Here is a 25,443-nt window from a genome sequence, read left to right as displayed (position 1 = left end):
TGATTGGTTTGTTGAGGTCATCTATGTCTTCTTGAGTCAAAGTTGGTTGTTCATGTCTTTCCAGGAACCCGTCCATTTCCTCTAAATTGTTGTATTTATTAGCGTAAAGTTGTTCATAGTATCCTGTTATTACCTCCTTTATTTCTGTGAGGTCAGTAGTTATGTCTCCTCTTCCATTTCTGATCTTATTTATTTGCATCCTCTCTCTTCTTCTTTTTGTCAATCTTGCTAAGGGCCCATCAATCTTATTGATTTTCTCATAGAACCAACTTCTGGCCTTATTGATTTTCTCTATTGTTTTCATGTTTTCAATTTCATTTATTTGTGCTCTAATCTTTGTTATTTCTTTCCTTTTGCTTGCTTTGGGGTTAGCTTGCTGTTCTTTCTCCAGTTCTTCCAAATGGATAGCTAATTCCTGAATTTTTGCCTTTTCTTCTTTTCTGATATAGGCATTTAGAGCAATAAATTTCCCTCTTAGCACTGCCTTTGCTGCGTCCCATAAGTTTTGATATGTTGTGTTTTCATTTTCATTCGCCTCGAGGTATCTGCTAATTTCTCTTGCAATTTCTTCTTTGACCCAGTCATTGTTTAGGAGTGTGTTGTTGAGCCTCCACGTATTTGTGAATTTTCTGGCACTCTGCCTATTATTGATTTCCAACATCATTCCTTTATGGTCCGAGAAAGTGTTGTGTAAGATTTCAATCTTTTTAAATTTGTTAAGACTTGCTTTGTGACCCAGCATATGGTCTATCTTTGAGAATGATCCATGAGCACTTGAGAAAAAGGTGTATCCTGCTGTTGTGGGATGTAATGTCCTATAAATGTCTATTAAGTCTAGTTCATTTATAGTAATATTCAGATTCTCTATTTCTTTGCTGATCCTCTGTCTAGATGTTCTGTCCCTTGATGAGAGTGGTGAGTTGAAGTCTCCAACTATTATGGTATATGAGTCTATTTCCCTTTTCAGTGTTTGCAGTATATTCCTCACGTATTTTGGGGCATTCTGATTCGGTGCGTAAATATTTATGATTGTTATGTCTTCTTGTTTAATTGTTCCTTTTATTAGTAGATAGTGTCCTTCTTTGTCTCTTTTAACTGTTTTACATTTGAAGTCTAATTTGTTGGATATTAGTATAGCCACTCCTGCTCTTTTCTGGTTGTTATTTGCATGAAATATCTTTTCCCAACCTTTCACTTTCAACCTATGTTTATCTTTGGGTCTAAGATGTCCTTTCTGTAGACAGCATATAGAAGGATCCTGTTTTTTAATCCATTCTGCCAATCTATGTCTTTTGATTGGGGAATTCAGTCCATTGACATTTAGTGTTATTACTGTTTGGATAATATTTTCCTCTAACATTTTGCCTTTTGTATTATATATATCATATCTGATTTTCCTTCTTTCTACACTCTTTTCCATATCTCTCTCTTCTGTCTTTTTGTATCTGACTCTAGTGCTCCCTTTAGTATTTCTTGCAGAGCTGGTCTCTTGGTCACAAATTCTTTCAGTGACTTTTTGTCTGAGAATGTTTTAATTTCTCCCTCATTTTTGAAGGATAATTTTGCTGGATATAGGAGTCTTGGTTGGCAGTTTTTCTCTTTTAGTATTTTAAATATATCATCCCACTGTCTTCTAGCTTCCATGGTTTCTGCTGAGAAATCTACACAAAGTCTTATTGGGTTTCCCTTGTATGTAATGGATTGTTTTTCTCTTGCTGCTTTCAAGATCTTCTCTTTCTCTTTGACCTCTGACATTCTAACTAGTAAGTGTCTTGGAGAACGCCTATTTGGGTCTAATCTCTTTGGGGTGCGCTGCACTTCTTGGATCTGTAATTTTAGGTCTTTCATAAGAGTTGGGAAATTTTCAGTGATAATTTCTTCCATTAGTTTTTCTCCTCCTTTTCCCTTCTCTTCTCCTTCTGGGACACCCACAACACGTATATTTGTGCGGTTCATATTGTCCTTGAGTTCCCTGATACCCTGTTCAAATTTTTCCATTCTTTTTCCTATAGTTTCTGTTTCTTTTTGGAATTCAGATGTTCCATCCTCCAAATCACTAATTCTATCTTCTGTCTCTTTAAATCTATCATTGTAGGTATCCATTATTTTTTCTATGTTTGCTACTTTATCCTTCACTTCCATAAGTTCTGCGATTTGTTTTTTCAGTTTTTCTATTTCTTCTTTATGTTCAGCCCATGTCCTCTTCATGTCCTCCCTCAATTTATCGATTTCATTTTTGAAGAGGTTTTCCATTTCTGTTCGTATATTCAGCATTAGTTGTCTCAGCTCTTGTGTCTCATTTGAGCTATTGGTTTGTTCCTTTGACTGAGCCATATTCTCAATCTTTTGAGCGTGGACAGTTATCTTCTGCTGCTGGCGTCTGGGCATTTATTCAGATTTCTCTTGGTGTTGGACCCAGCAAGGTTGTAATATTTTTCTGTGAAATCTCTGGGTTCTGTTTTTCTTATCCTGCCCAGTAGGTGGCGCTCGTGGCACACGTTTGTCTGCGGGTCCCACCAGTAAAAGGTGCTGTGGGACCTTAAACTTTGGAAAACTCTCGCCGTCCTGGGGGTTCGCTAGCCGAAGCGGCTTGAGCCGGCCCGGGGTCTGAACGCAGGGAGGGTTGCTGGTCGCCGCAGCCAGGGAAAGAGCCCGTCCGAATTTCCTAGTCGGCCCTGGGCAACAAGCGTGCAGGAGGGCGCCAGCGGCAGCGGCCCCCCCGAGAGAGTGCACGTTTCCCGGGAGTCACGGGTTTGGAAGGGGCCTCCCCCACCCGTCACCGTTCTCCGCGGCCTGGAGGTTTCCGATCCAATTCTCTCAGTTGGTCCGGGGGCTGCGCGTGGTGTGGGCGCCAGCCGCCTTTGTTTCAGGGGACCGCCTCTCCAATTTTCCCAGCCGGCCCGGGAAGGGGGAAGGGAGTAACTCCGGCCGCTTGCCACCCCGCCCGGTAAGGCCCGCGCACCTCGGCGATCTCACCCGAGCTGCTTCTCTCAGCCAGCCAGCCGTTCCAGGATGGGGTACGCTGTCTTTTTTATCTCTGTTGTGGCTTTGGGCGCTTTCTGTATCGTTTCTACTCCCCTAGTAGGTGTCCTGGAGAAGAAACTAAGATCCGCGCGTCTTACTAAGCCGCCATCTTCCAGGAAGTCCTGACAATTTTTTTTTTGTATGCTGTATGGCGGGGGCCACATTTCATTCTTTTTCGATGTGAATATCCCCTTATTGCAGCACCATTTGTTGAATTTCTATTTTGTTTCTTTTTCTTTTGTTTGCTTGTTTGTTTAGGAAGTGCATAAGTCAATTTGGGATGTGCATGGGAACAGCTGATAATCTATACAAAGTGAACACACCCATGTAGGAAGCGTCCATGTCAGTGAAACCATGCACCGTGTGCTGCTTCTTCCAGCACACATTTCATTCATTTTTGCCTGGTGTTGATTAAACTCGGTGTTTTAGTCTGCCAAAGCTGTTGGAATGCAACACACCAGAGATGGATTGGCTTTTACTAAGAGGGGATTTATTTAGTTAAAAACATATAATTCTTTAGAGGAAAGGCAGCTAACTTTCATCTGAGGTTCTTTCTTGCATAGGAAGGCTCAGGGTGATCTCTGCTGGCCTCTCCAGGCCTCTGGGTTCCAGCAACTTTCCCCAGGGTGATTCCTTTCTGCATCTCCAAAGGCCTGGCCTGAGCTGCGAGTGCTGAGATGAGGTATGCTGAGCTGCTAGGGCTGTGATGTGTTGAGCTCTCTCATTTAAGCACCAGCTAGTTAAATCAAACGTCATTCATTGCAGCAGGCACACCTCCTAGCCGAGCGCAGATGTGTTGAGCAACAGATGAGCTTCACATGCCATTGGCTCATGTCACCAACAGTAAAACTAGGCACCTTCACCTGGCCAAGTTGACACCTGAATCTAACCACCAAACTCAGCATCAGTCAGCATAGTCTTTAGTTAGAGGTTTTCAAACTTTAGCTTTCATCAGTATCTCCTAGTCGGCTTGCTAATAATTTACAGTTTGCTAATTCTATTCTGAAGTTTTTGATTTCACAGGTCTGGAGTAGGGCCTAAGAGCTCGCACTGCTCATGTTGCTGGTCTGGAGATGACACTTGGAGCAGCCCAGCGCAAGCCTTCGCAGAGCCCAGGTTAAGCTGCGATGACATGCTATTCTCAAGTCTCAGTGGCTTATGAATACTAAAGGTCATTTTCATTCACCTGGGCCAACTGTGGCTCTTGGCTATGCTATCTTCACCCTTTTCCAGGTTAGAGGTGCAGCCTCTCTCTGGACTTAGGCTAGTATTGTAGCTGAGGGAAAAGAGAACATGAAGAACTGTGCCCTGCTCGTCAAGCTTCCTCCTGGAAGTAAAACTCTATGTTTCAACCCAGAAGCCACTGGTCAGAGGAGTTACATGACAGAGTCTAACAGCAGCAGGGCTGCAAAGTGTAGTCTCCCAGGGATGAACAGTGAATATGTATAAGCCAGAACAGTCACCACAGTTTGCCCTTTTAGCCACAAATACTTGCTTCTCTGGCTTCCCCCTGTAAAATGTATCTTTCCCAAGAGAGACGGCCCAAGGCCGCCAGGCTGAAGGACAGGACCTCACTGCGGTTTTACTCCTCTTGCTCTGGACCACTGAGAACTCCTAGGGGTCTCAAGTCCATGCTCCACACCTGACGTACAGAAGTGAGACCAGTACGTGGTACCCTGAGTAGGCACACCTTGGAGAGGAGCCCTCCCTGCACTTCAGTGCATCTGAAAGCCCACTGGGCAGGCCTGGGCAGTACTAGGGCTGGCCAACATTTCTTCCCCCAGACCCTAGCTTTGTGCCCCAGGCAGTGGGGGGAAGGATGTCCTCTGCTCAGTTGTTCCATTGTCCTCTCTGTCTCTTGTCCGGAATCCTCTAGAGCAAGGATGGGGAAATTCTACAGATGGCCAGACAGTAAATATTTTAGGCTCTGTGGGCCATATGCAGTCAGTATCAACTGCTCAGCTCGGCCATCAGAGTGGGAAAATATGAAAGGACATGCTGTGTTCCGACAAAACGTTATTTAAAAAGCAGCTGGTGGGGTGGGCTGGCTCTCCAGAGGGCCGTGCTGTTGGTTGGTCCTCCTGGCCACAGGAATTGGACAATAGAGAAGATGTCTTCCTTGAGGGCTGAGCTGCTCTCCCGGTCACTGCGGCCTCCCCCCAAGTCTGGCAGCCATCTCTCTTCACTGGTACTTTGCCAGCATGGCACTGCCAAAAGCTCAGCTTCAATTCTATTGGATGGCAGCCCCCTCCATGCCAGCGACCACACACACATCCCTCTCTCCAGATTGAACTGGAGGACCCAAAAGGTGTGATGGTCTTAGCCATTTTCCTCAAGCACTTTGGCCCAACTGTAAGCATTTGCTGGGGACCATTTAATCAAGTCAGCAGTTTTAACAAAGGGTGTGTTTTGGCCCTATCTGAATTTGACCCTTGTCATGAAGTTGAATTTTAACAAGTGTTTATTAATAACAGGATTCGGTTTTATTCTTTACTGCTGCAGTCCTCAGAGGATGGGAAGTGTGTCCTTGAGATCCCCCAAACCCTTTCTGGAGTTCTACAAGGTCAAAACTGTTCTCATAAAAATACTAAGATGTGATGTGCCCTTTCCACGTGGGTTAGGTGGTGGGGGGTTAAATTGCGGTTTCTCGGCATGGGTCAAAGCGGTGGCAGCAAACTGTTAGGAACCACCACACACTCACTGCAGAAGTAAAAGGCCAGCTATGCTTAAGGGTTCTTGACTTAATCGTATTAAGTCTTAAGCCTTGCGTACATTTTAATATTCTGGGTGGTGACAGGGAAGTCTTCGTAGAGCATTTCCCCTGTAAGACTGAAGTGCCACAACTAAGAAAACGAACATATCCATCCCTCAAACCCTCATTCCCATTTGTAATGCCTCCCTCACATCCTATGCCCCATTCCCATTCTCAGAAACTACCGATACGCTGTATGCACATATGCATGGACTATCTTTTTCCATCATTTACTTTCAATCTACCTATATCATTATATTTGAAATAAGATTCTGGGAGTTGGGTAATGTTTTTAAATCTACTCTCCCAATCTCTGTTATCTGATTGATGTATTCAGACCATTTAATTTTAACATAATTACTGATATGTCAGGGCTTAGTGCTGCCATTTCATTTCTGTTTTGTGCTTGGTCTCTGTTTTCTTTTTCCTACCTTCCCATGAGCTATCTTAACATTTTTTAGAATTTCATTTGATTTACCTATAGTGTTTTTGAGTATATCTCTTCATATAGCTTTTTTAATGGTTACCCTAGGTATTGCATTATAAATGAATAACTTATCACAGTCTACTGGTGGTATCATTTTACCTATTTAAAAGTATAGAAACCTGACCACTGTTACCTTTCCCTATTTATAAAGTAATTGTCTCAAATACTTCATTCACATATACAGAGAACCCACAACAGACACTGTTACAATTTTTGATTCAACCATCACATATAAACTCAAGGCGAGAAGGAAAATCTAACGTACTTACACATATTTTTTGCTTTTTCCATTTTTACTTCCTGGCTGGTATTATTAGATTCCCTTTTTCCGACTTCATCCCTGAAGGATATTTTCACTGGATATAGGAAACTGCATTGAAAAATTCTTTCAGCCTTTGAAAAATGTTGTGCTACTTCCCTCTGGCCTCCATGGTTCCTGATGAGAAATCTTCTTCAACTCAAACTGTTTTTCCCCTATAGGTAATAATCGCCTGACACGGCGAATATCACCAGTCGTTCGGAGCCAAAGAGAGCCTTGCTAATGGGTTATGGTCTGCTTGTGAGCACGCATGTCCATGCACGTGTGTGCACACATGGCGATGAGACTGTGTCTGCAGTGGCAGTGCAGTCTTGTCTGATGAAACCTAGAGAGACCACAACGTCAGAGCAGTCCCGCCCTGCAATGCGGTTCCTCAGTCCTGGCAGCTCATGGTGACAAGTCATCTGGAGGGAAGAGAGTGAACCTCATCACCCCCTCTGAGTCCTCAGTCCTAGAACACGCAGACAGTGAGTGTGGAAAAGCTGGCCCTTTTTGGTGAAGAGGAAATCCAATCTCAAAGCAGCAACTCAGCTGCGGGAAAATGAGAGCAGAGCCGCGTTTGCAGGTAGAGCCCACATACGCATTTTGTTCTTATCCCGTGCCACTATGATCCTATAGATTGTCCCACCCATGCCACCCTGTGGGCACTGTGGCCTCGGACTCCATCAGGGAGGCTGATGGCAGCTCTGGGTGGATGGTGCACTTTGCCATGTCTCACCTGTGCAGGGCTTTGCCTCCAATCCCAGTCCTCACCGGCAGAGCTGGGGAGGTCAACTCTGAACTCAGGGCATCGCTGGGAACCTCGACAATCTATCCTGTCAGCCCCATTTTTGCAACAGGTATGTGGGGGCCAAAGGTCTGATAACAGTAGGGTAAATCAAACTTGGCATGTTAAAAGCAACATAGCTGTTGAGCTTCCAATAAAAAAAATACAGAAAACCACATATGTGCTTTGGTTTATCCAAAAACGAAAATACTGCAGACTCATGGGAAAAACCCATGCCAAGAGATCCAGAAACCCATTACAAGGAAGAGAAATCCTTGCACAGCTGTCAGTTTAAACTCTCTTTTCAGCCCATCACTGGCTGAAAAGCAGTCCCAACTCCAAACTGTCCACCACAAAGCCACACACTAATCTCTCTGAGAACACACTAGGAGATGTGAAAGAGAAGGGGCTCCACAAAAACCTAAGGCACCTGCTAAAAATGGAGATTCTCAGGCCCCAAAAACACTGCCCATCTGTTGACCTCAGCTTTGGGAAAGACCGGTTAATCACAGGAAAAAAGGATTAAACATAGCAGTTCTCGCATTAGATGAGCTCCTGGGGGAAAACTCTCCAGGAAAAACTGAACACCAACGGCTCTGGCAAGACGGAGCAAACAGCCTAAGTGGAAAGAAAGGCCAGAAGGTCTGAACAAGGAGACTTGTGATCAGGCTGGCTGCTCCTTCGACAGCAGAGGGAATCAACAAAATCCTAATCAAAATCCAGTTAGGTTTTTATTGGACTTACCAAGTGCTTTGAAAGGTCACCTAAAAGAATAAAGAGCACATTTTTTTTTAAACGTTTTTTTTTAATTGTGAAATATCACATATATACAACATAGCAATAAATTTCCAAGTACATTTTAACAAGTACTTATATAACAAATTATAAAGTTTGGTATGCGTTACAGTTCCACAATTTTTCATTTTTTCTTCTACCTGTTCCAAGACACTGGAGACCAACAGAAATATCAATATAACAATTCAATACTCATACTCATTTTTTAAATCCTATCCTCTCTGTTATATTCTTCATTCTCTTTAAATAACATATATACATAAAAGCAGTAAATTTCAAAGTACATCACAAACAATTAGTTGTAGAACAGATTTCAGAGTTTGGTACGGGTTACAATTCCTTAATTATAGGTTTTTATTTCTAGCTGCTAAAGGTACTGCATGCTAAAAGAAATATCATATAATGATTCAGCACTCATACTCATTTGTTAAACCCTACCTTCTCTGTATAACTCCACCATTACCTTTGAGTCTATCTTTTACATGTTGGAATGGGCTGTCGACAATATGAGGTAGGGGGATGGAACTAGTTGATATTCTGGTAGGGCTGGCCCCTCTGCATTTCAGGACTTATCTGGTCCAGGACCCAACTGGAGGTTGTAGGTTTTGGAGATAAACAGCTCACTTAAAAAAAATAGTTTTATTCACATACCATATAATCCATTCTAAGTGTACAACCAACTGCTCTTGGTGTAATCACAGAGTTATGTATTCACCACCACAATGAGTATGAGAACATGCTCATTTCTCTGGAAAAAAAAACAATCCCATACCCCTAAACTTCCCCATTATTGACATTTAGCTCTGGTATAATGGCTATGTTACAACTGATGAAAGAATATTACAGTGTCACTTTAACTATTGAATCAGACTGTCAAATGTCAAAGAGAAGGAGAAAGTGCTGAAAGTAGCAAGAGAAAAGTGATTCACCACACATAAGTGAAGTCAAATAAGACTAAGTGCCGATTTCTCATCAGACACCATGGAGGTAAGAAGGCAGTGGTACAATATATTTAAGACACTGAAAGAAAAAAATTGCCAGCCAGTAATTCTCTATCCAGCAAAGCCATCCTTGAAAAATGAGGGAGAATTTAAATAATTCACAGATGAATAGAAGATGAGAGTTTGTTAACAAGAGATTGACCCTACAAGAACTACTAAAGGAAGTTCTGCTGACTAAAAAGCAGAAAAACAGGAGATAGAAGCCTGAGGAGGGTAAAGAAATGGAGAGTATTAGTACGGGTAACTAAAGGGATAATAGAAGAGAAAAAAAAAACTGACAAATAAAAGGCAAAGGATAAAACAACTGAAATAAGGACTGCCTTTGGAGTAATAACATTGACTGTTAATAGATTAAATATCCCAATCAAAAGATACAGATTAGCAGAATGTATAAAAGATTATGATCCATCTATATGCTGTATAGTATTTTAGACCCAAAGATACAAACAAGTTGAAAGTGAAAGACTGGAAAAAGATATTCCACACAAGCAGTAAAAAAAAAAAGAAAGCTCAGGTAGCTAAACTAATAGACAAAATAGATTTTAAATGTAAAAATGTTATAAGAGACAAAGAAGGACACTCTATGTTAATAAAAGGGGCAATTCACCAAGCAGAAATGACAATCATAAATATTTATGCACCTAATCAAAGTGCCCCAAAGAACATGAGGCAAACACTGGCAAAACTGAAAGGAGTAATATATGCCTCTACAACAATAGTGGGAGACTTCAACACACCACTCTCATCAATACATAGAACATCTAAACAGAGGATCAATAAAGAAAGAGAATCTAAATAATATAAATGAACTAGACCTAACAGACATACATAGAACTTTATACCTCAAAACAGCAGGGTATACATTCTTTTCAAGTGCTAATGGACATCCTCCAGGATAGACCATATGCTGGGGCTCAAAACAGGTTTTAATAAATTTTAAAAGATAGAAATTATACAAAGCACTTCTCTGATCATAAGGGAATGAAGCTGGAAATCAATAACAAGAGGAGAACTACAAAATTCACAAATAAATGGAGATTAAACAACATGCTCATAAATAATCAGTGGGTCAAAGAAGAAATTGCAAGAGAAATCAGTAAACCTTGAGATATATAAAAAGAAGAACACAACAAATCAAAACTTATGGGATGCAACAAAGGCAGTGTTGAGAATGAAATTTATAGCCCTAAATGCCTACATTAAAAAGGCAGAAAGAGTTAAAGCCAATGACCCTAAGTGAAAAACTGGAAAAACTAAAGAAAGAAGAGCAAACAAATCAAGAAGTAAGCAGAAGGAAAGAAATAGCAATTACAGCAGAAGCAAATGAAATGGAGGATTAAAAACAATAGAGAAGATCAATAAAATCAAAAGTTGGTTCTTTGAGAAGATCAATAAAATCGACAAACCCTATCAATAAAATCGACAAACCCTTAGCTAGACTGAAAAACACAAAGAGAAAGAAACTGCAAATAAATAAAATGAGAAAGAAGAGTGGGGTCATCACCATGGATCCTGAAGAAATAAAAAAGATCATAAGAGAGTACTATGAAAAAAATGACTACTTAGATGAAATGGACAACTTCCTAGAATCACATGAACAACCCACACTGACTTGAGAAGAAAGAGAAGACCTCAACAAACTAATCACAAGTAGAGATGCAACTGGTCATCAAAAACCTCCCAACAAAGAAAAGCCCAGGACCAGATGGCTTCACAGGGGAATTTTACCAAGAATTCCAGGAAGAATTAATACCATTCCTGTTCAAAATCTTCCAAAATCTGCCTTTTAAGGAAAAGGCAACACTACCTATCTCATTCTATTACATCAACAGCACCCTAATACCAAAGCCAGATAAAGATACTACAAGACAAAAAAACTACAGATATATGTATTATCTCTAATAAATAGACACAAAAATACTCAACAAAATACATGCAAATAGAATCCAACAGCACACTATGGCATGGTTTAACACAAGAAAAACAATTTAGGTAAATAGCACATTAACAAATCAAAAGGGAAAACCCACATGATCACCTTGATTGACAGAGAAAAGGTAGTTGACAAAATTTAGCATTCTTTCTTGAAAAAACACTTCAAAAGGTAGGAATAGAAGGAAACTTCCTCATCATGATAAAATGTGTATATGAAAAACCCATACCTAACATTGTACTCAACAGTGAGAGACTGAAAGCTTTCGCTCTAAGATCAGGAACAAGACAAGGATGCTCACTATCACCGCTGTTATTCAACACTGTGGTAGAAGTTCTCGCTAGAACAATTAAGCAGGAAAAGAAATAAACAGCATTCAGATTGGAAAGGAAAAAGTAAAATTTTTACTACTTGCAGATGACATGATCCTGTATTTAGAAAACTCCCCAAATAAAAAACACAACAAAGCTACTTGAGCTAATAATAAGTTAAGCAAAGTGGGGGGATACAAGATCAAAACACAAAAATCAGTTGTGCTTCTATACACTAGTAATGAACTATGCAAGAGCTAATCAAGAAAAAACTCCCATCTATAATAGCAACCCCAAATAATCAAATATCTAGGAATAAATTTAACTAATGATGTAAAGGACCAGTACACAGAAAACTACAAAGTACTGCTAAGACAAATCAAAGACCTAAGTAAATGGAAAGACATTCTGTGTTCATGGATTGCAAAGCGAAATGTCATTAAGATGTTAATTCTAAAAGAAATTACAGAAGACCTGAATAAATGGAAGGGCATACGGTGTTCATGGATTGGAAGACTAAATATAGCTAAAATGTCAATTCTACCTAAATTGATTTATAGATTCAATGCAATACCAATTAAAATCCAAAAAACTAACTTTGCAAGAATAGAAAAACTAATAATCATATGCCCCAGATTACCATCTGGAGGAAGAAAAATGAAGTTGGAGGTCTCATGCTACTTGACTTTAAGGCATATTATGAAGCTACAGGGTCAAAACAGTATGGTACTGGCATAGAGATAGATATACTGACCAATGGAATCGAATAGAGTGTGGACAAATGATCTTTGATAAGGTAGTCAAGCCAACTCACCTGGGACAGAACAATCTCTTCAATAAATAGTTCTTGGAGAACTGGATATCCATACGCAAAAGAATGAAAAAGGATCCAAATCTCACATGTTATACAAAAATTAACTCCAAATGGATCAAAGACCTAAATATTAGACCTGAGATCATAAAACTTTCAGAAGAAAATGTAGGGAAATATCTTATAAAACTTGTAGTAGGAGGCAGTTTCCTAGATCTTATACTGAAATCATGAGCACTGACGGAAGAAATAGATAAATGGGAACTCCTCAAAATTAAACACTTTTGTGCTTCAAAGAACTTTGTCAAGAAAGTAAAAAGGCAGCCTACACAATGGGAGACAATATTTGGCAATGACATATCAAATAAGGTTTAATATCCAGAATACATAAAGAGATTGTTCAACTCAACAATAAAAAGACAAACAACTCAGTTAAAAAATGGGCAAAAGACATTGTCATGGTTAGGTTCATGTGTCAATTTGACCAGGTGGTGGCACTCATTTGTCTGGTTGGGCAAGTGCTAGCCTGTCTGTTGCTATGAGGATATTTCATAGAATTAAATTGTGATCATGTCAGCTGCATCCACAGCTGATTCCATTTGTACTCAGCCAAGGTGAGTGTCTTCTGCAATGAGTGATACCTAATCTAATCACTGGAAGCCTTTTAAGGAGGATTCAGGAAAGACAGGCTCTCTTCCTGCTTTGGTTGGTGAGCCTCTCCTGTGGAGTTCATCCAGATCCTCCATCGGAGTCGTCAGCTTCACAGCCTGCCCTATGGATTTTGGACCCTATGTTCCACGGTTATGTGAGACACTTTTACAAATTTTCTATTTATAAAATATATTATATTTATATTAGCTGGACAATCCTAGCTAATATAGACATGAACAGACACTTCTCAGAAGAGGAAATACAAATGGCTATAAGGCACATGAAAAGATGCTCAACTTCCCTGGCTATTAGGGAAATGCAAATCAAAACCACAATGAGATACATCTGACACCCAGTAGAATGACCATGATCAAAAAAACTAGAAAACAACAAGTGCTGGAGAGGATGTGGAGAAAGAAGCACATTTATCCACAGTTGGTGGGAATGTAAAATGGTACAATGGTTGTGGAAGGCAATTTGAAAGTTCCTCGGGAAGCTAAGTATAGAACTGCCATATACTCCAGCAATACCATTGCTAGGTGTCTATTCAGAGGACATGAGGGCAAGGACACAAATGGACATTTGCACACCAATGTTTATAGCAGCGTTATTTACAATTGCTAAGAGATGGAAACAGCTTAAATGTCCATCAACAAATGAGTGGCTAAACAAACTGTGGTATATACATATGATGGAATATTATGTGGCTGTAGACCGAATAAAGTCATGAAGCATGTAACAACATGGATAGACCTTTAGGACATTATGCTGAATGAGATTAGTGAAAAACAAAAGGACAAATTCTGTACAGTCTCACTGATATGAACTAACAATGAATGTACTTGGAAAATTTCAGTTAAGAAAGAGGTTATCAGGAGATAGAAATAGGGTAGGGACTGGGTAATTGGAGCTTGTGCTGGTTTGAAATGATGTATGTCCCCTAAAAAGCCATGTTTTAATCAAAATCCCATTTCATAAAGGTAGAATAATCCCTATTCAATACTGCATGTTTGAAACTGTAATCAGATCATCTCCCTGGATGATGTGATTTAGTCAAGAGTGGTTGTTAAACTGGATTAGGGGATGACATGTCTCCACCCATTTGAGTGGGTCTTGATTAGTTTCTGAAGTCCTATAAAAGAGGAAACATTTTGGAGAATGGGAGATTCAGAGAGAGCAGAGAATGTTGTAGCACCATGAAGCAGAGTCCACCAGCCAGTGACCTTTGGAGATGAAGAAGGAACTGCCTTCCAGGGAGCTTCATGAAACAGGAAGCCAGGAGAAGAAGCTAGCAGATGATGCCGTGTTTGCCATATGTCCTTCCAGATGAGAGAGGAACCCTGACTGTGTTCACCATGTGCCTTCTCACTTGAGAGAGAAACCCTGAACTTCATCAGCCTTCTTGAACCAAGGTATCTTTACCTGGATGCCTTAGATTGGACATTTCTATAGACTTGCTTTAATTGGGACATTTTCTCGGCCTTAGAACTGTAAACTAGCAACTCATTAAATTCTTCCTTTTAAAAGCCATTCTGTTTCTGGTATATTGCCAGCAACTAGCAACCTAGAACAGAGCTGAAGGGATAAAGATTGTGCAACAGGACTGATTGTAAAAATTCAGGAATGGATAGCACAAAACTACCTGATTGTAGCACAATAATGTAAGTACACTGAATGAAGCTGAATGAGAGAATGATAGAGGGAGGAGGGCTGGGGGCACATATGAAATCAGAAGGAAAAATAGATAATAAGACTGAGATGGTATAATCTAGGAATGCCTAGAGTGTACATGATAGTGACTAAATGTACAAATCAAAAAATGTTTTTGCATGAAGAAAAAAAAGATCCATCAATTGGGAAATTATCAAATAAAACTAATGATGCATCCCTTACTAAACTAAGCTTGGACCTTAAAGGGACTGTTATGAGAAATGTGTATACATAAAAACACATATACACGTATGTATTATAGAAAAGGAACTAGAGAAACACCCATATAGAAGGAAATATAACTACACAGAATTGTATCAGCATAGAGAAAGGTATGAGAGGATAAACTCCAAACTATATAATGCTGATTACCCCAGAAAAGGAGGTGGGGGTGAGAGCTGGGAAGATGATTTAACCTTTGAATGCTTTGATTTGTTCTAATCAGTACCCATTAAAGTTGCCATAAGACATGACGATGAGTGAAAGTCAGCCTCAAAAGGACCTTATGGACTGTATGATCTATTTATAGGACCTTCTAGAAAAGACAAAACTATACTGATGGAGAACAGATAAGTGGTTGCCAGAGGTTAGGGATACAAGTGTCAGCACAAGGGACTTCCTTTGTGGGTCACAGATACTGGTAATGGTTGCATGAATCTACAGATGTGTTAAAATTTACAGAGCTAAACACACACAAAAAAGTCAGTTTTACTGTATGAAACTTTTTCCAAAAAGATAAAAGTTGCCAAAAAGCGGAATAAAGTTTAAGGTAACAATGTCTTAAATACAGAAAATGTTTAAAAAAAAAAAAGATGTCAATTCTACCTAAAGTGATCTACAGATTCAATGCAATACCAATCCAAATTCTACCAGAATGGAAAAGCTAACTGCAGAAATGGAAAAGCTAATTATCAAATTTATTTGGAAGAATAAGGGGCTTCACATAGCCAAAAACATCTTGAAAAAGAAGAATGAAGTGAGAGGAGTCAGACCTCCTGACTTTAAATAATATTATAAAGCTAGAGTGATCAAAACAGCATGGTACTGGCAAAAAGACATTTCAATCAATGGAACTGAATTGAGAATTCAGAAAGAGACCCTCAAATCTATGGTCAATTGATTTTTGACAAGGGTCCCAAGTCCACTCAACTAGGACAGAACAGTCTCTTCAATAAACGGTGTTAGGAGAACTGGATATCCATAACCAAAAAGAGAAAGAGAACCCTTATCTCACATCCTGTACAAAAATTAATTCAAAATGGATCAAAGACTTAAGTAGGAGAACTAGTATCATAAAACTCCTAGAAGAAAATGCAGGGAAACATCTTCAAGACACAGTGACAGGTCATAGTTTCTTATACTCTAGACCCAAAGCACAAGCAATGAAAGAAAAAGATTGAAAAATGGGACCTCCTCAAAATGTAATACATCTGTGCTTCAAAGGACTTTTTGTCAAAAGGGTGAAAAGGCAGCCAACCAGTGGGGAAAAATATTTGGAAACCACATAGCTGATAAGAGTTTGATATCCAGAATATATATATAAAAAAAACCTACAACTCAATAATAATAAAAACCACCCAATTAAAAAATAGACAAAAGACATGCATAGACATTTTTTCCAAAGAGGAAATACAAATGGCTAAAAAGTACATGAAAAGATGCCCAGCTTTACTAGCTATTAGGGAAATGCAAATCAAAACCACAATGAGATATCATTTCACATCTACAAGAATGGCCACTATTAAACAAGCAGGAAACTACAAATGTTGGAGAGGACGTGAGAAATAGGAATACTTATTCACCGCTGATGGAAACGTAAAATGGTACAGCCACTGTGGAGTACTGTTTGGCAGTTCCTCAAGTATAGAACTGCCACATGGTCCAGCAATCCTGTTACCAGGTATATACTCAGAAGAACTGAAAGCAGGGATGCGCACAGACATTTGCACACTAATGTTTACAGCAGCATTATTCACAACTGCCAAAAGATGGAAACAACCCAAATGTCCATTGAAAGATGAATGAATAAACAAAATGTGGTTATAGCCATAAAATGAATGTGGTAGTTAGATTCACTTGTCAACTTGGCCAGGTGAAGGCACCTAGTTCTGTTGCTGTGGACATGAGCCAATGGCACGTGAACCTCATCTGTTGCTAATTACATCTGTAGTCGGCTAGGAGGCGTGCCTGCTGCAATGAGTGACGTTTGACTTAATTGGCTGGTGCTTAAATGAGAGAGCACAATGTAGCATAGCCCAAGCAGCTCAGCATACCTCATCTCAGCACTCACAGTTCAGGCCAGGCCTTTGAAGATGCAGAAAGGAATTACCCCGGGGAAAGTTGTTGGAACCCAGAGGCCTGGAGAGAAGGCCAGTAGAAATCGCCCTGTGCCTTCCCACACAAGAAAGAACCTCAGATGAAAGTTAGCTGCCCTTCCTCTGAAGAACTAATTAAATAAATCCCCTTTTATTAAAAGCCAATCCGTCTCTGATGTGTTGCATTCCAGCAGCTAGCAAACTAGAACAATGAAGTACTATTAAGCTATAAAAAGAATGAAATTCTGATATATGCTGCAAAATGAATAAACCTTGAGGACATTATGTTGAGTGAAATAAGTCAGACTCAGAAGGACTAATAACTCACTAATATGAACTAATTATAACAAGTAAACTCAAAGAGTTAAATCTAGAATATAGGTTTCCAGGAGATAGAATGAGGGTAGATAATGGGGATTGGATGTTTAATATGTGCACAATTTTTAACTAGGTTTAGGTTGACTTGAAATGTTTGGAAATGGACAGAGGTGAACAGAGCACAGTATGGTGAGTATAATTAACAGCAGTGAATTATGTGGTGCTTGTGGCTGAAAGGGTAAGTTTAGAGCAGAGATGTCATCAGAAGGAAAGCCGGAGGATAAAACAGGGGAATGTAGGGCACAGCGAATCCTGTGGTCATGACTATGGTCATACAGATATGAAAATGTTCTTTCATGAATGAGAACAAATATATGCCACTATTATAAGGAGTTTATAATAGAGGTGCATATGGGGAAATGCATCTATTTCAAATTACGGATTGTAGTTAACAGTAACTATACTGATGACTAACAGTCTAAGGCCGGCAGCAGCGACAGATGTACCGCCACACAAAAAAGTAAAGGGATGGAGAGATGTATATCATGCTAACAAAAAGAAAACTCAGTAGCTACATTAATTTGAGAGATTTCAGAGGAAAAAATTCATCAGGGTCGAAGAGAGGAATGATATATGATAAAAGAGTCAAAAGAGTTATTCTAGTTTGCTAGCTGTCAGAATGCAATATACCAGAAACGGAATGGCTTTTAAAAAGGCGAACTTAATAAGTTGCTAGTTTACAGTTCTAAGGCCGAGAAAATGTCCCAATTAAAGCAAGTCTATAGAAATGTCCAATCTAAGGCATCCAGGTAAAGATACCTTGGTTCAAGAAGGCTGATGAAGTTCAGGGTTTCTCTCTCAAGTGAGAAGGCACATGGTGAACACAGTCAGGGTTCCTCTCTCATCTGGAAGGGCACATGACAAACACGGCATCATCTGCTGGCTTTCTCTCCTGGCTTCCTGTTTCATGAAGCTCCCCAGGAGGCGTTTTCTTTCTTCATCTCCAAAGGTCAATAGATAGTGGACTCTCTGCTTCATGGTGCTGCAGCATTTTCTGCTCTCTCCGAATCATCTTCATTCTCCAAAATGTTTCCTCTTTTATAGGACTCCAGAAACTTATCAAGACCCACCCAAATGGGTGGAGACATGTCATCACCTAATCCAGCTTAACAACCAGTCTTGATCAAATCACATCTCCAGTGAGATGATCTGATTACAGTTTCAAACTATATAGTATTGAATAGGGATTATTATACTTTTACAAAATGGGATTAAGATTAAAACATGGCTTTTCTAGGGGACATACATTCTTTCAAATCAGCACAAGAGTTAATTCTGAAATAAGACATAAAAATCCTAAACATGTATATACGTAACCACAAAACACATGATGCAAAAACTGATAGAACTGCATGGAGAAATAGACAAGTATACTGTTATAGCTGGAGAATTGCGCACTCTCTTACAGACATGGACACAGCTCGCAGGCAGGAAATTAGCAAGGATGTGGTTGACCTGAGAAGCATTCTCAGACAATTTGATCGAATCCATATTTATAGAAAACAACAGTAGCAGCAGAATACACATTCTTTTGAAACTCACATGGTACATTTACCAAGGCAGACCAAAGTTTAACAAATGTAAAGGAATGGAAATCAGGCAGAGTTATGTCCTCTAACAAAAAGGGAATTCAGGTGACCATCAGTAACAAGATGATGGCAGAGGAGAGAGGGCAGGCTGTCCTATACAACGACAAAGTTACATGACGTTATTAAGCAAATTTACAGCCACTAGGTGGCAAGAGAGCTCTACTGGTCTTTCCAAGCCCTACTTTTTTTTTTTTTTTTTTTGGAAGAGGGCGGCAGTGGTGGTAATGATGCATGGTCTGGGAATCGAACCCAGGTCTCTCACTTGGAAGGTGAGCATTCTACCACTGAATCACCCATGCATCTTCCAAGTCCTCTTTTAGAAATTCCCCGACCATTTCTCCAAGTCGCTGCCGAGTAGTGCAAACTAGGGCCTGGGACCCATCTGGCCCATCACTCGCAGTTTTTGCTACAAATTAACCATGCTATTTTCAAGCTCCAGGCAGAGCTGAGCAGATGCTAGGAGATGCATGGCCCACAAAACCTAAAATTACCAGTGGGTCCCTTCACAGATGTTTGCTGACCCTGCTCCAATTCCCTGTCCCCAGTGTCCAGAGCCTGGGAGACACCAGCTCTCTCCCAGGGCTGTGAAATTGGCTTCAACCCCAGGCCCTGGGGCCTGCTGCTTCCCGTACCCACAGCCCCCCCCACCCCGCCCCGAGTAAATCCGGATCACCTACGGAGAGGCAGTGGGCTGGTGGAGGCTGTGCAGGGCAGCCCTGGGCTGACCGAGCCTACCACCTGTGCCTAGGCCGCTGGGAGCGCTTTCTGAGGGGTGGCTGCTCCCCTCACCCTCCCTGCTCCCGCTGCAGAAGTCCCAATGCTGCTGGATCCGCCCAGGTCTGCCACCTCACCTCCCAGTCCTGGCTGCAGCCCCGCCCCCACCCGCCAGCAAGTAAGGTGTCTGAAGACCCCAAGGAGACGGGGTCTGTGGCCGCTGTGAGCAACGGGCTGAACAAATTGGGGGAAGATGGACAGATGGGACAGTCCATTCCTGCCCTCTACCCTGATGAGAATTCCTTCCTGTCCTTAGTTATATCTCACGTAGCATTCACAGCTTTCCCTCTCACTTTCAGAAAACAAAAGTCTCTGAGTTGCTGGGAGATCCCTGAGGCAGCATCCCCACCCTCAGGCCTCGCTGGAAGGAGGCCGACAGTGTGACAGTGTGGACCTGGCTGGCTCTGGTCTGTGTCCTGGAGAAAGAGCATGGCAGCCCCAGGTCGGCGCCACCAGTGATTATGGAAGAGAGGGTCCCTCCTGCAGCGGGACCAGGCTGCGACCTCTGTGGGCACAGCCCTGCGCATGCAGCCCTGACAGTCAAGGGAGGACGCCTGAGGATTTGAGCCCACAGACTCCAGAGCCTCCACTGCTGGGTGAGCACAGGCTCGGATGGCTGAGCATGCAAGGACTTCCCGTGAGGAGTTCTCCTGCGAGACGAGGGCCCACCTTGTCAGGCCCCACCCTCTTCTCCCCACTGCCTCCAGACCAGTCACTGCACAGCCAGAGAAAGGAAATTCAGGCCCTGACAAGAACAAATGGCTTTGTCACCTGGAGACCTACAGGGCCTGGCTGCCATGTCTGGAGGGCCCGCAGAAATGTGTGGGAAGGGCCGTGGGGGGCCAGCAGTGGAACTCAGGATGGCTGGGAGGAGGGTCCCCCACAGGGTGAGCAGGTATCTGAGAAATAAATACTGGGCAATGGGTTGGCTCACACAATAGGAGTTTGTTGGTTCATGGTTTTGAGGCTAGGGGCAGTTCAAAATTGAGGCAGTGACGACTTCGGCTGGATGCCGGCGATCCTTTCCTGGTCCTTGGTGTTTCCGTGATGTGGCAATGCTCGTGGCAGCATCTTCTCCTTTCTCCTCTGGGTTCTGCTGACCTCCAGCTTCTGGCTGCTCCACGTGGTGGTTTTTGTATAACAAAGACCATCACACTGGACCTTTTATTAGTGGTATCTTCTTATGGACAGTGAGCAGGAAATACTACCTCTCTGAATGCTCTAGTAGGGCCACAGGTCCCATGGGTAGGAGACAACTAGCCGAGTTCTGGAACGCTGCAGATGAACCCACCCACCCCCACTCCTGCATTTTTCCCTTTCCCAACTTGTATTTCTCCTCGTAGACAGGTGTTATCAGTGTCACAAAACCCCAGTAAGCAAAGAGTTAAGCTCCTGCAACTTGAAAGCCCAGGAGATATTCTTAAAAGGTCCTCTGGCAGGTATAATACACAAGGGGTCTTGGGCTTATACCATCAACACGGGTGTTATAATTTTAACTGTGCTGACTTCAGCTCCCTCCCTAGCCATGACAACAACTTACAGCTTCACAAATCCAATCACACACTTGCAAGACCTCTTGTTTTTCCTCTATCTTCACTTTAAAAATAATTTTTCACACTGAAGTAACTTAGGGATTGCAGCCCCTCTAAACCTAATATGCACATCTGGCACACAATTTTTCATGGCTGCATAGGGTGCTGACTATATTAGCAATCTGAATTTATATAATTTGTTCTTTTTCAAGTCCTACTAAAAGAAACTATACCTCAATCTCTATAATCAAGAAATTACATGATCCATCAGACAGAATCACAACACTGAACTGGACTGCCAGGAGGAGAGGGGCTACTGTTCAGTCCCACAGTAACTTTTCGCCTAGGAAAACCCCAAGGGACTGTCTTTCACAGGCCACCCTCCGAGCCTCGGCCCCAGGGAGCAGAAGTTGCTCAGGATAACGGAGCAAGGTGAAGGCAGACATCGCGCTCTCACACCCATGCAGTTCCACTCGGAGTTTAGAACAGACACAAACGAGGGTCCTCACCCAGCGAGCCTGGGCAAAGGCAGGGCAGAATGGTCAGTCCCGGCTCTGACGCATGAGTAAGAAGCCAATTTCCAACACAACCTCCCACATAACTTGTCTTGCCCTAAACCAGGCTTGGCATCTGAGTGCAGGCCAGAGCATGCCAAGTCTTGCTTCTTTACCACGGCCTCTTGTGTCCACTGCACTCTAACAGGACTGGGCAAGACTGGAGTACCAGATTCCCCTGTGGTGTTCTCTGCAGTGCCAGTCTTCTGTTCGAACCTGGTCCCTGTGCCAGCACTGCCCCCAGGGCCTCAGACCAGTCCAGCCATCTCCTGCAGTCCTATACCAAGTCACGAGGCAGGGGTATCCATGTTGTGCACACTTGAGACTACAGAGAAGTCTATTAAGCAGACCCTAAAGGAAAGAAGATCAAATTAAACAAGATTTTCAAGAAACAGGAACTGAGGACACCCCAAGAGAACCTGGGCCTCTCCAGAAACCAGAGCAGACATGTGTACTCTCCTCCCACTCAACATGCTTCACAGACATTGCTCTCAACTCAATCTCCAGTACATACTTGCTGCAAACCTCAGGGGATCAGGAGAATGCCTTGAGAGAAACAGGGTTTGGTGTCCTTTATCATCCTGGCATGAAGCAGAGGAGCAGTAAGAAATGTGGAAACTTTTGGAGACCTGAGACCTTTTCCTAATTCAAAGTGGAGACAAACCTTCCTAATTCTTTTGTCTGTTTTCCCTCTCCGTAAGTTCAAACAGGCACAGGGGATGGGGAACACATGCAGCACTCATTACTTGCCAAAAGAAAAGACATGTGCGTCTCCAAAGATAGGCTGTGCTCACTTGACAGCTCAATGCCAAGGCCCAAGGGTGCATGTCCAGTAATGACCACAAGACTCCTGCAGATACAACCATACACTCTGGACAAAACATAAAAAACAATGATCTAAAAGCAGTAGAGAACATCCCAAAGCAGGAGAGTCCCTAGAGGAAGGGACATACATTGAGCAAATCCCCCATTTTTTATAGCTTTCAGCCTGAGGGAGGCCTATTTTGCAACATGAGGGGCAGCTAGAACACCAGGAGAAAACCCCCAGTCTCACTGGCTTGATAAGCCAAGGATAAGAGCAGCTGGAAAGAGAGAGGGAAAATCCCAGCAAGGCTAGTACCAGGAGAAAGTCTGTGTCTACACTCGGCCCAGCCAGCTGGCTGCTCTCCCTGAAATGGATGTGTGCAAGGCAGGCAGTGGAGCATGGAACAAAGAACTGAGCAGACAGACAAGTTCCTGCCCAGCAAAGAAGAAACAGAGGGTGAAGGGTGAGTTCAGCAAGTCCACTACCTATGTGGAAGGAAAAACCACTTCTCACCGTTAGGAGAAACATGACAGAACCTAATATCTGAAATATCCATAATACTAACCCAAATTACTCAGTATACAAAGAATGGAAAGCAACCCATTCCCAAGGAAAAAAAAGGCAACTGACCCAAATGCTGATCCCAGCATAACTTAGATTTTGGAGGAGCTAGACAAGGGTTTTAAAGAAGCTATCTTAACTATGTCCGAAGAAGAAGAAATATTTATTTATGTAATGAATGAAAACATAGGAGAACCCAAAAGGGAAAGAGAATTATAAGGAGGAACTGTATCAGTCTCCTGCGGCCGCTGTAATAAATTACTACAAATGTGGCAGCGTAAAGCAAGAGAAACGCGCTCTCCCACAGTTACGGAGCCAGAAATCCACGTTTGAGTGTCACTGGGTTAAAACCGCAGCGCGGGCAGGACTGCGCCCCCTCCTGGGGCTCTAGGAGAAGAGCCATTCCTTGCCTCTTCCAGCTTCTGGGGCTAAGGCATTCTTGCCTTCTGTCTGCCTCGCTCTAATATTCAAGGCCAGCATCATCAGATATATCTCTGCTCCATCTTCATATCACCTTCTTCTCTACGAAAGTAAAGTCTCCTGTTGCCTCTGCCTTATAAGGACAACTGCTATTGCATTTAAGGCCCACCCAAATAATCCAGAATAATCTCTGCATCTCGAGATTCTTAAATTAATCACATCTGCAAAGATCCTTTCTCCAAATAAGGTAATATTTGCAGGTTCCAGTGGTTAGGGCTTGATATCTTCAGCCTATACTGTCAGTTCTCTGGACCCCAAAGATTCACATCCATCCTACATACAAAATGCATTTCCCTATTCCCACATCCCACCCAAATCTTAACCTATTCCAGCTTTCACTCTAAATCCAAAATCTCATGTACAGCATCCACGTATATTAAAAGGATAATAGTAAGGGAATACAACAAGCAATTCTGCACACATAGACAACTCAGATGAAATATACCAACTCCTCAAAAACTACAAACTACCAAAACTCACTGTGGTAGTTAGGTTCAGGTGTCAACTTGGCCAGGTGAAGGTGCCTAGTTCTGTTGCTGTGGACATGAGCCAATGGCATGTGAAGCTCATCTGTTGCTCAACACATCTGCGCTGGCTAGGAGGTATGCCTGCTGCAATGAATGATGTTTGATTTAACTGGCTGGTGCTTAAATAAGAGCGCGCAACGTAGCATAGCTCAAGCAGCTCAGCACTCCTCATCTCAGCACTCACAGTTCAGGCCAGGCCCTTGGAGATGCAGAAAGGAATCACCCTGGGGAAAGTTGCTGGAACCCAAGAGGCCTGGAGAGAAGGCCAGCAGAGATCACCCTGTGCCTTCCCGCATAAGAAAGAACCTCAGTTGAAAGTTAGCTGCCTTTCCTCTGAAGAACTATATGTTAACTAAATAAATTCCCTTTTATTGAAAGCCAGTCTGTCTCTGGTGTGTTGCATTCCAGCAGCTCGCAAACTAGAACACTCACCCATCATGAAATGGATGATCTGAATAACCCTAAACTGTTAACGATTTTGCACTCACAGTTTAAAAACCTCCTGAAAAAGGAATCTTCAGGTCCAGCTGATTTCATTGAAGAATTTTACTAAATGTTTAGAGAAGAATTAACATCAATTCAACTCAGATTGGGGAACTGGGAAAGAAAAGGGGAACTATACCCAACTCACTTTATGAGGCCAATATTATCTTGATACAAAATCCAGACAAAGAACTTAAAAAGAGAACTACAGACAAATATTCCTCATGAACATAAATACAAAGACTTTCAACAAAATCTCAGAAAACAGGCATACCTCATTTTATTGTACTTTGCTTCACTGTACTTCACAGGTATTGCATTTTTAAACAAATTACAAGTTTGTGGCAACCCTGTGCTGAGCAAGTCTATCGGCCTCATTTTTCTAATAGTATGTGCTCATTTTGAGTCTCTGTGTCACAGTTTAATTAAGATGTGTACATTTTTTAGACATAATGCTACTGCATACTTATATAGACTATAGTATAGTGCAAACATAACTTTTATATACACTGGGAAACCAAAAAATCCATATGGCTCGCTTTATTGCAATATCCACTTTATTGCGGGGGTCTGGAACCAAACCTGCAGTATCTCTGAGGTGAGCCTGTACAATCCAGCAAATGTATGAGAAAAGAATTATGCACCAGGTAGGAGGACCAAGTGGGGCTTATAGCCAGGATGCAAGACAGGTTCAATATTCAAAAGTCAGTCAATGTGAACCACCATATTAACAAGTTAAAGGCAACTCTCTCCCTTTCACCTTCCCTCCCTGAAATTCATTCTGCTTATAAAGGACTCCAGTAATAGGATTAAGACCCATCCTGAGATGGGCTAAACCTTAACTGAAGTAACTTAATCAAAACATCCCACTTACTGTGGCTCACA

General features: G+C 41.9%; 1 protein-coding gene and 1 non-coding gene across 43 annotated transcripts in view; both read right to left on the bottom strand.

Annotated features, from left to right (window-relative positions):
• The window catches only part of PCBP3 (poly(rC) binding protein 3), a 470,825-nt gene that overhangs the window by 121,269 nt on the left and 324,113 nt on the right, over positions 1–25,443 (bottom strand). The gene's annotated exons all lie outside the window — the stretch shown is intronic.
• Positions 19,071–19,141, bottom strand: TRNAG-UCC (transfer RNA glycine (anticodon UCC)). The gene has a single exon. It is a non-coding gene; the product is annotated as a tRNA-Gly (tRNA).

This window comes from Tamandua tetradactyla, chromosome 10 (assembly GCF_023851605.1).
Source record: "Tamandua tetradactyla isolate mTamTet1 chromosome 10, mTamTet1.pri, whole genome shotgun sequence".
In the NCBI taxonomy this organism is placed as follows: Eukaryota; Metazoa; Chordata; class Mammalia; order Pilosa; family Myrmecophagidae; genus Tamandua; species Tamandua tetradactyla.
Note: the sequence above shows the minus strand (reverse complement) of the source record. Positions and strands in the feature narration are given on the sequence as shown.